We start from the raw sequence: 12,246 nt of genomic DNA, 5'->3' as shown, positions 1-12,246 counted from the left end.
CAAACAGACTGTGATCTTGTGGTGTAAAAGGGGATTCAAACGGTGCTGTGAAGCCTGAGATCCATGGGGATTTGTGAAGAAAGACAAAGACAGGGCCCCAGTCATCCAGTCATGTGTTTACACAGAAATTCACACCATTCTAACCCTAACATCATGTTAGCGTGATTGAAAGCTGCATGCTTTAGTTTTTTTTTTTTTTATTATTATTATTTTTTTTACTTCGTTTTTCCTTCAGTTGGGAAGTCAATGCTATTTCCTGGTGATTTGTTGCCAAGATTTCACTCCCGTCTTTCCGCGAACTGTGCCAAAATGCATTCTTTTGGCCTCATCATCTGTGGCATGGTGTTTTGGTTGGTTGTAACCGTTTCCTCACACCTCTTGGTGTATCGTGTGGCTTTGTGTCTTGCCGTTCATCTTCCGAAGATAAAATTACATTTTCATTTTCATTCAATATTTATCTGTCCACCCTGAACAGCGAGACATTGACTCCTTCTTTCACGTCTCGTATTATTTTGTCTCCCAGTTTCTAGTTTAAAAAAAAAAAAAAAAAAAACATTACAAAAGATCATATTGAAATATGTTTTGTTAAGAAGTCCTTACATAACCAAATCAGTCTGTTCAGGGTGAATCTATTATTTCAGTGCATGTTTTTTGAGTGACCCACAACACCTGGCACCTCATCCCTTTAACTCAGTTGTTTTATCTGCATTTGTGTTGAACTTGTGAGCCATTTTTGCAGTCGCAGCGTCATCAAATCGCCTGTTTTATCCCACGCTTTTTATTTGTGAGTAGGACTTCCAGTTTTTGTTTAGAGAATTCATCAAGTGATTCTGTTCTCTGTTGTAAACCTTTCTGTCCTTTTTTCTGCTTAATTTTATAAGATGGCAACAAAAATGGGTCATTCAGTTATTTATGAACTACACATTCACACGTTTAATAAACTGAGACCTTTGACGCATTTTTTGTCGAACATTAATAGTGATAAAGATGTATCTTTATTAAGTGATAAAGACACACCTCGCAAACTGTTACTAGGTAATAAAAATCAGTCATGTTTCCCACAATTTGGCAACATGTTTAGGTCACAATAGTTCATTTAAAAGACAGGAAAATATTTATCAATAAATATCATGTAGGAACATTGAGGTATGAAAGTCAACACACCGTTTTAACTACAGTTTATTTCGCATTAATATTTTACAAGAAAAATAATGTTTTTACAGAAATTAGTTCCCACCTTGTTTCTATTGCTCTTCACTGGAATAGTCTTTTATTCAGCAAATAATTACTTGAACTTTCATCCCATTCAATCATTAAATGTGGCAGCTTGGACTGTCGTACAAAGTCCAGCATGTCAGGTTAAATCTGATGATGGCACATACACATTTAAAAAAATAGCAGAAGAAAACAGTAGAACAAATGACTAACTTTGTCCCTTGCTCATGAATACATAATGGTCAGATGTGCCATCTTATGAAATTAAAATCAGTTTCAAACATGACTTAAAGAGCATAGTGACATATGTTGAAAGAGAAAGCAGATTTAAGGCTGGTCTCCTTGACATTTTCTTTCGGTAGCTATTTCTATCTATTCCGACATCGGAACAACATAATGTAAAACACTCCAAAAAGAATGGTTGCTATTGGGTCAGAGTCTATTAGTTCACTGCCCCAAACCATGGCTCAGATGAAACTTGAATTGTGTTAAATATTCCACCTCTACTCTACTGGTTCTGCTTTTTTCATCTGTCTTCTCCAGGATGTCCAATATTTTTCTGTCACTGAAAGAAGAAGGGAGGTTAAAAAAAAATAAATAAATAAATATAGTCATAGCTTTAATTGCTAATAGATTTCCAAGCCCTAATGGTCTAGTAAGACAAATTAACATTAACATTAACCCTAATTAACAGAACAATGTGTAACACATAATAGATACAAGCACCACAAAAGTAACATATTTGATTGAGAAAAAGATGAATCCCCAGTGTAGCCCACTCTCTAATCATCAATGTGATGGCCCCCTGTAATATTTCAAAAATATTACAAAAAAATGTCTTGTTGTATTTTGTGCACTCAAATCATGTATCCTGTACCACGAGATAAAAACAAAAAGTTAGTGGAAAAACACCCACAAGAAAACACATTGTAAATAGCTTAGATGTTTCCCACACCACTGTTTCCCTTTTCCTCTTCTCTGAATAATTCGTTTTTTATTTGGTGTAAATTTTATCCAAGTGAGGGAATCTGTGTTCAACTTAAATACATTTTTAATCTTCATTCAAGTTGTAGAAACATCTCAAGGATGATCAGTGGGAACAGTTCAACTGGTCACCCTTGATCCACTGTTCCACTGAGAGCTTCATGACATAGGCTGTGAATACTTAGTCAACATGATTTATTGATTTTAAAACTTTAATGAATATTATGAAAACAACCTCTAATGCCTTTTTTTTCCACATTACCATAATAGGGTATTTGTGTGCATAATTTTGAGGAAAGAGATGAACTTATTAGAATTTAAACTAAGGCTGTAACACAACAAAATGTGGAAAAAGTGAAGCATTGCGAATACTTTCCAGATGCACTGTAAGTAAAGGCAAAGAGTCCTTACAAACTGGGATGTACAATTACTGTCTCACCAGTGTGAGCAAACGTTTTCTGTACTCTTCATATTTCAAATTAGTTTACTCAGATTTGCTTCAGTAAGCGGGAGTCCATTAAAATCCTGAGTTACATCTAAAATGTTTTGGAAATCAGCTTTACCTCTGACTTAAAAAAAAAAAAAGAGTATTTCCTGTTTTATTTTAATATTTAGTGTATTGAAAACATATGTTTTGTGTGTTTTGTTCAACTTCTCTTATTACATGTGAACATGTGTCCCAATTGCATACTGCTGTCTGCACAGAAAACAATAAAATTTAACAAACTATTTCCCAGCAAATCGGTTTGCATAATGAGAACATTTTCACTGTTTCACAGCTCATTGAAAAACAAGAATAGAAATCTCATTAAGTTGCATCAGGATATTGTTTTGTGCCAGTACACAGTGTTACTTTAACTGCATGTTTGTTTTATGGGATTGGGACACAGTGTCCGTCTCCTGTTCTTACATCGGTCAGTCCTGCCAGTTTGCTGTGTTGTTTCTTTTATTTTACTTTCCCTAAATGCAACTTACTTTAAGCATGCATCAACATCCTGCAGTTCAACTAAAACAAACCCAAATGACAGTAGTGGTAACCCATTCTCAGCCAGTACCGTCTCCCTCTGATGTACACCCAGACTGCACGGCCGGCTCATGTTTAAGGACTAACATTACAGGGAGCACATGAGAGAGGAGCCCGTCCTCCAGTCGAGTGCCTCTCCCATCCGTGTCTGTTTTTTATTGTGTGCATCTGGTTGTAGTGTGTGCAAAATTTTAAATGGCTTTGTTCCTTCATCTTAACATTTTTCTTCATTTAATATTTGAAACTGGTCATATTTTTTACCCAGTTTGATATTCTGGCATTTTGGTTCTGATTATGTTTTTTGGCATATATGTTTTCTTTATTTTTCTTTTTTCCTAAGAGAATACCTAAATCAAAGTGTGAAATATTTTTTTTTCCTATATTTTGACTTTTTTTGGATTTGGAACTCCTTCAGTAACTAGCTTGTGTGTTTAATTTCCAGATAAACACCGATGCAATAGCGTAAATTTAATAAAAATGTGTTCCCACTTCAGGATGAGATTTGAGAACACGTAAAAAAATAAAATAAAACTCACACAGACTAGGATCTGATGCAGTTCCTGATCTACTTCTCACATAACGATTTTAGACTTTTTACAACCTACTTTGACAAAACAAAACCTTTTGATACACACTCTGACCAAAGCAGTCAAGCACCATGTACTAACCCTGAAGTAATGGTTCAATTTAGGCATAATTTGTTCCACATGTAGCCCATGATAGGGATGGAGATGACCATCAAAGGGCATCAGTGGTGGGACCAATAATATCCAACAGCTCATGAAAACACTAAATGAAGATCAGCAGATAGAGAAGATGCCTTCTAGAGGCTTTTCAGCAACATTATTAGCACTTGATGGCATTTGATAATTGTCACATTGAGGGTTTGTAAGAGACTGGAGGATTGAATCTCACAACTATCCATCATGCCACAGCGTTGGTTGTTAAATGCACATATCATATGAGCAATTGTCTTTTGTGAGTGACTGCATCATGCCACTGCTTCAGAGGACACCAAGACTTATCCCATCAATGTCCTCCAAATTACTACTGTGGATAACTTGAACTTTGTGACCCCCATCATGATTTCTAGTGTCTCTCTTGACAGAATTGGCAGGATTGGTTATTGTTTCTTTATATCTGGGCACATGCGTAAAATAATTGCAGTCCATCACTAAATATGAAAGTCCTTCATTCTTTATTTTTTTTTATGGTTACTGATCTCTGCTTTGTCAGACTACAGATGTGAGGGTAAACCTGTAATCTACCTCTAAGGCTTTTAAAAGTCCAATAGGTCTACCCAGTGTTCAGCCAGGTCACTCTCATTAAGGACTATTTGTAGGCTGAGTTTTCAAAGTTAAAATGAAGTAAATTCAGTTTCATAGTTCATCACCTAAACAAACTAAACTTAGTTCATACTCCTAGTCTCATTATGACGTCAAGAATTTTATAATCATGGTATCATGAGTCATCTGGCTTATACATTCACTAGTATGATTGTGTAGCCTAGATGAGGAGGTACCAAAGTCTTTATTTGAACACATGAATGCAAAATACTGCCAGTATTGGCAGATGCAAATGCCATGGAGTTTGGTTTTGTCTGCAGTGCAGCACAGTGATTTTCTCCTGTCTTGGGTGACCAGAACCTTGACAACGCTTCTGGTTTTAGCATCAGATAAATGTGTTGTGTTTGATCCTCATGCAATTCGCATTGTTACCCCATAAAATCCCATCAAGTGCTAGTAATGCTATCTTTTCTGTGTGGTGAAATTAACTCACTTTTCTAACTAACTGTTGAATGAATCCTTCCACTCCTGATCTCATAAATCAAGCTCTCTAGTGCCTTTTTTGAGATGTGCTAGCTCCTTGCAAAACGAGTAATTTGCATTCTTATCACTGGTCCACATGTGAATCAAACTAGATCCAAATCAGACCATTTCTCAGGGTGGGTCACTGTTTTTGTCAGGGAGTGTATCTTTACTGTAAGAACAATACAAATTGAATTGCATGGCTAAGAAGTTGCAGTTTAGGGTTTGTAAGACATGTCAGTGTTAGAGTTCTTCTGTTCTTTTCTGTAGATGGGCATGTATATTGCTCATTGTTTGTATATCCCCATCCCTTCCTTACAGCCAAAACCTCTAATGCCGCCCGACCGCTTCGTACTGCCTTTACATGGACATGGCAACTGACTTACACTGTCACCCTCATCATCCTCATCTCCTCTGTAGTATGTTCATAGGTCCAACCCCTTCTTCACCTCCTCCCTTGTCTTTAGAAATATTGAAATATAAAGTCATCCATCCATTCTACACTAAAGAGCAAATTAAGCAAAAATTGTAACATGGATAGATTTTAGGCTCACTGAAGTCTCTTGCTATGAAAAAAAAAGCAGATTTTTTTGTAAAAAAAAATATTTACAAGGAAAGAGAAACAAAGGATAAAAAGCAGAAATATGGTGTTTATTTTTCTGTTATGTGGTGTGGATGTATGTGCTGTTGCCTCCCTGTACCGTCATTGTTTTAAGATAGAACCCATTCTAGAGTGGTTAAAAATTATCTTTAACGGTACCAAGTGGCTATCCTACATTTTTACACATTTTTTCCTTTGTAAATTCTTTTCCTCTTGCCTAAAAATCATGCGGGCAAATTGTGGATGTAAGTGAATGACACACAATGTGCATGCTCTGATTCTCTTTCGTGATGCTTGTTTAAGATGCAGTTTGTAAACTGACACATTTCAAAAGCTTTCCGTTATCAATTACTAAAATCAGATGATGACGCCAGTTGGATAAATATGTCCTTGAAAACCTGCAGCCTGCATCTTTGTTGGATATGTGGTCATGTTACAGCTGATAAATCTTCAGTCAAGTTCGAAAAGCTACAGAAGGCCTTTGTTTACGCACGTGTTGTATGTCTGTAATTGGATGTGTTTGCAGTTGAAGTGTGTGAAGCAATGTTTTGTATGAAGTGTTAACTTGCATGAATGACTCCAAAAGACATACCAAGTGACAGTGGGTACTTTCATGTTAATGAGTTGGTGCTTTGAATGTTCACTCCAGTTATAACAGCACATGGCCCAAATATTGTTTTGTGCTATGCAACACTCAGCATTTTTATAAAATCTGAAAAATATTGGAAATTGCCCAGAATATACCAAAAACTGTTGGATTTTCTTTAGGGGAAATAAAAAGAAAGTAGCCTGTCTATCCATTTCTTTCCTCTTATCAAAAGCTGGATCTTAGCTGTACCAGGCCAAAAGGAAAAACCCCAAAGTTCCCTTTTCCCAAGGATGTTGTTGTTGGTGTAAGACGGTTTGGTCTGGGTATTTCAGAATCTGCTGACATGCTTGGATTTTCACCCATAAACACATCTGGAATTAAAATTTTCTAAAAATGAGAAAATATCCACGATAAGAAGTAAAAGCCCTGTTCGTGTCATAAGAGAATGAGCAGACTGTTTCAAGATGACACAAAGGCATCTGTAGTTCAAATAGCCACTTATTAACATGTCAAATACAATCTTTGAACATGCAACATGTCAAAGCCTTTAAACAGATGATCTACAGCAGCAGAATATCCCACTTCTGTTGGCGAAGAATAGGACAATAAGGCTACATTTCACATATGTTCGACAAAATGGAGTAACAATCAGTTGGAAAAACATTGCCTGATACTTTTTTTTTTTTTATTAGCAACTGAGCATGGCTTAAATGACACCGTCGACCTTATAACCAATCATTCCAAAAGGCAAAATGTTTTTTATTAAATTGTCTATTGGATGTACAGCTCCTCTGGTGAGTTTAGGGCCTGGCTAGGGGACTCCTTCCACTGGGATAAGCCCAGTGCTTCCACTGGTAGGTGTCCAGACAGTATCCTGATCAGATGAAGGACCTCAGCTGACTCTTTGGGATTTGGATAAGTATCCAGAGCTCAAACTGGATCAGGAACCTCTTTGCATAACTGGACTGGCTACCCTACACAGAATGCAAATTTTAGAAATGTATATTCTGGAGCTCATTCTTTACAGTATTATCTATCTCTCTTGACAATAGGTAAGGGTTTGAACATTGATGGAGCAGTACCAATTTGTTTCCTGTTTCCTCCTGCCATTACTCAATAAAAATAATCAAAATTACTTGAAGCCAAACTCCAAAGTTTACATGGTACATTTATATTTATAAGGTAAATTAAACTACCTGGTGTTTGAGCAGTAATTTGTAAATTAAAGGAATGGTTATGATTCCACCCTTTCCCATCCTGTTTGTCTCTAAAACAACAACAAAAAAAAGGAGACCGTAGCAAAATTGTAAAGAATGCCTTTCATTCGGAGTGCTGTTTCATAAGGGGTGAACATTTAAAAGCAATGCTTTTAAATGCAAACTAAACAAATGTTGTCTGGTGACAGAGCTGCTTCTGGTAACAATTCTACAACAAAATACACTCAAGACAACATGATGCAATTGTGGGTCATGTGAAAAACCCTCTTTTACTATCTACTCTTCTACCCTGTAGGATGCTTTTGTTGTTACAACAAGGCCCACCTACAGAGCTTGCTAATTATGCTAGCCAGGTTGTTATGCAAAATGGGCAAATAACTCACTAACAACATCAGTTTACTGGAATTTGATAATAGAATTGCAGAGCAAATGTACAAACAAGGAATGCTGACCTTTTTTTTTCTCAGTTGCTACTTTTAAATTAGAAATCTAAATTAGACTCACTCTATAACACTAATGAAGGATTCAGCTCTGCATCTGAGAACTATTTATGAAGGTGTTGCTACATTTATGTGTGTTACTCTCAGTAAAAAGAGGCTTAAGATGAAATGGGAGCCACTGAGTAGCAATACTACAATTGGTTTCACAATAATTAAAATCAGTTCTTTGGATCACTTCCTGGCCCTGCAGTGTTGGATGGGGGTACACGTTAGAAGTCCCCCAGCAGCTGGATATCAAGATTTGCTGAAGGCTAGTAATTTAACGCGTCAATTTAAACCATGTGTCCTAAAACAGAGGAAAAGCTGAAACATGCAAGGCATGCAAGTACGTTTCAAGGACCAGTACTAGGGAAAGAGCTGGCTGAGCATTCACTCAGTAAATGTGAACAACAACAACCCTACAAGTTATACGAAATGTACAGTTATTGTGTAAAATGATGTTTAGCTTTTTGCCTTTTGACAGAATTTAAAAAAGAAAGCAGCAACAACCAAAGCAACACATAACATTAAATTATTATCAGAGGATTTGTATGAAAGCAGGAATCTGTATACTTTGCCAGAGGAAAGACATCAGCACTGTCTTTAGAGAAATTATTTTCTTTTTCTTTTGCAAATTTGCAGTGCTTTCAGGATGAGCTGCAATATTTTTTTTAATGTCCTTCAGAGCGATGGGAAGCAAGTCTAGATCAGGGGTGCTCAAGTCCAGTCCTCGAGAGCTACCGTCCTGCAACTATTAGATGCATCCTTACTTCAACAGATCTGGATCAAATGGCAGAATTCCCTCACAAGCAGTCATTCAACTCTGAATGGGTCTGGCAATGTGCCATTCGTTTGATTCAGGTGTGTTGGAGGAAGGATGCGTCTGAAAGTTGCAGGATGGAAGCTCTCAAGGACTGGACTTGAGCTGCAAATGCAAATTCAGGATTGGAGAAAATTAAACAAAGCAGGTTGACACAAAGAACTCAGAGCAAAAGCCAAGGATGCCTGTGGAGCCCTAATGGCATGGGTTTGTTCTGAAGTCAAACAATCTGGGCAAATTTGTACAATTCAGCTGACCTCAAACCACTCTACTACCCAAAAGTCAAATGTGTGGCCATCTGACCTAAAGTCTGTTGTACCAGCAATCAGGCAACATTGTCAGTGGATTAAACTCTCTCCTCAACATTGTGAGAGAGGTGGTTCTACAAACTAGAGGATCATTTGGTGGACAAGGATTTCCCAATAAAGTGGAAGAAAGAATGAAGAAAACAGTCTTTAAAAAAACCTTTTATATCTAAATTTTTATTGTGCATTTTTGCGAGAAAAAACATGGCAACACAGCAGCCATTCTGGTCCTATAGAACAATGCTACTGAAGTTTTGTCATGTGTTTAAAATAGGTGATGAAGGTGGTATCTTAACTTTACCAAAAACAAAAAAAAAATGTTTTAGATTAATTTTATCATGACAAGCAAAATTAATGCCAGGGTTTAGTGGCTGAAATAAACTGAAATATAATCAAAGTTTAAATTGTCCTTCTGGCTCCCATTTTAGCTCTTAAGCCTTTTAAGATGTTTTCATATATGGCTTTTGCTGGCTTTGTTTGGTTCATAAATCACAGGGTTTGGTTCTAAAATAAGTCTTTTTCCACTTCCAGGAGCTGAATTAGTCATTGAGGATCCATTAGAGCACCCCTTTGTAGCTCCCCGTGCACCCTTCATTCCCACTCCCTCAACCCACCACCCACTCCTCACCATTATTGAGACCACCAAAGAGTCCTTGTCCAAGGCCACTGAGGCGGGGGTACCTTGCTTGTCGGACCGAGGCAGCGATGATTGTGATGATGATGGCTTGGTGATATCGGGGTATGGCTCTGGGAAAGCGTTGAAGTCTTACCTGCCCCCACTGATGATGATGAAGATTTTCACTCGAACTCCTCCTTGTTAAGACCTACATCACACTTTCAAGGTGACTACAAAGCACAGGCGCCCAGGACTTTTATACCAAACAAACCTTCCATCTTCAGATGCAGTAGGACAACCACCATACCAGTAACCGCCAACCAGAGCCGCACCACTAACACCTCTGCCTCCACACATCCCTCCACAATTCTCCGGCAAAACAAAAAACCGCGAGCTAAAAACCCCAGCCCCAACCTAGTGTTGCTTCTATTGCCACATCCTGTGAGGTAGACAGCAGCAAGCTGAGGGGCCCATTAATAATTTCCGTCATGTTCCATAATATACCCACAGCACTCCCCACAGAGCCAGGCGTCAGGCGAGTCCCGGGGCCCTCGGAGGTGGTCCGTGAATCTAGCAGCACCACCGGGATGGTCATCGGAATAGTGGCGGCCGCAGCGCTGTGTATCCTTATCCTCCTGTACGCCATGTATAAGTACAGGAACAGGGATGAAGGCTCCTACCAGGTGGACGAGAGCCGGCACTACATAACCAACTCGGCTGTGCAGAGCAATGGTGCTGTCATGAAGGACAAACAGCAGAGCCTGAAAGGCAGCAACAAGAGACAGAAAAACAAGGATAAGGAGTATTATGTGTGACTGAGACTTTGGTCAACACGACAGAACAAAGAGAGAAGGCACTGAGAGAACTTTTATTACCAGTTTCCCTGTGAGGAGCTTTGACAAATGATGGTATAACATGGGACTTGAATAATTCTATACTGTGCTGAATAGTTGAACTGATATGTACTGTAACATAAAGCACACTTACTATTAAGCAAAAGGCTTAATGGCAAGGTTAAATAGCAACTTTAGAAACCTTACACTTCTATCTGGTCAGAGACATTGTCGGTATACAAATATTTCACAGCATCATTCTCCTAAGTGACTTTTAGAGCTACGTGATCCTTGGCATTAAACAATTTTTGTGAAATTGTTAATTACAAAAGGCTCATTATCTTAAACGTTTCCAGCATGTAAGCAACAAGTAGTGCTTAACGAGAGGGGGTCAGGCACACAAAGGACTCTTGTAATCAAAATATTACAGATTTTTATGGTTTATACATAATATAAGTGTGGTGTCTTACTTATTTTTGCTTAAAGCAAAAGAAAAAAAAAGATTCAAAGAGAACAGTAAGAAAAGAAAACTATTTTATGTGTATAATATGAATCCAAGTGAGCCAATTGCCAAGGGCAGACCTCATACCATCTGTTTGCTCTGGCATCTAATTCACCACAATTATTCTCATTGTCTGACAGACACAGTGACTCTCTTTGTGGGAAGAATTTGTCGGTTCTCTTGGTAAGAAGCGCCTGATTGTAAAATGCATGCCATCCTGATTCCACAGTAAGGTGCAGTACAGTAAAAGTCCAGTAAAGAGTGTTCAGCTTGGATAACACAAAGGCAGTTCTTCATCTAGGATCAGGACTCCCCCCGCCACCTCTTCTCGAAACCCCTCAAACAGATCTCTTCTTGCTGCACAGTCTGTGGTGGTTTTATTTATCTGCACAAGTGTGTGTTGGTTCATTGCCTATCATTCTCTTTTTCTATGGAGGTGTCAGGATGAACACAGATGCAGTACTACTACACTGTTAACCAATGTGTATACAGAAATAAACCAGATGTTGAAAGTGTGAATTCTATCTGCTGTCACAGTCAACTGTGTCAAAAAAACAAGAAAAAAAAAAGAGAAATTTGTTTACATATTTTATTACATGCTATCTGTTGTACTTTGTAGGTAGTAAATTGTACATATACCATGACAGTTGTAATTTTTAGTACCTCTATTGTACAGACTGAAGATATGATTTATCAACAGATTTCATTACAAAAATCTATCTGTTAATTTACATGGAGAAAGACTTTAACCAGACTGTGGAGAATCATATTGATATTCATGAAGAATAAAAAAAAATGTATTGTTAGCCTAGAAATCTACACAGAGATGTTTCTAAAGTTGCATGAATATTTAACTACTTGCAGTTGTCCAACAAATACAAGGTGCCCTTTCTTCTCAACCATGGCGTTCTTGTCCTGGGGTACATTGATTTCTGTTTTGCTTAGTTTGTACTTTTTTATAGAGAGAAAGAAAGAGCATACGCTCCGATTCGTGGTGAAGACAGTAAAGCTCAAATAAAAAGCTATAAAGGGGGGGGGGGGTTCACTGTTGAAGAGGACATCATTTCTTCTTTGTCATTAGTTGACATCTTGAAAAACTTTACCACTCATTTATGTTTGCATTTTCTGACATTGCTATTAAAGAAGTGGATACTTGTTTTCTTAGAAATCATATTTTGGGTTACAATTGTTATTTTATTTTATTTTTTTTCTTTTTGCATCCATTTGATAACAAATAAACATTTTTTTCTGAA

General features: G+C 37.6%; 1 pseudogene; it reads left to right on the top strand.

Annotated features, from left to right (window-relative positions):
* Window positions 1-12,246, top strand: part of LOC148152835 (neurexin-3a-beta-like) — a 36,127-nt pseudogene extending 23,881 nt beyond the window's left edge.

The sequence above is a fragment of the Poecilia mexicana genome, unplaced genomic scaffold (assembly GCF_051168715.1).
Source record: "Poecilia mexicana isolate PSO_F unplaced genomic scaffold, ASM5116871v1 scaffold_22, whole genome shotgun sequence".
NCBI lineage: Eukaryota > Metazoa > Chordata > Actinopteri > Cyprinodontiformes > Poeciliidae > Poecilia > Poecilia mexicana.
The sequence above is the reverse complement of the archived record's forward strand: the minus strand, read 5'-3'. Positions and strand labels throughout refer to the sequence as shown.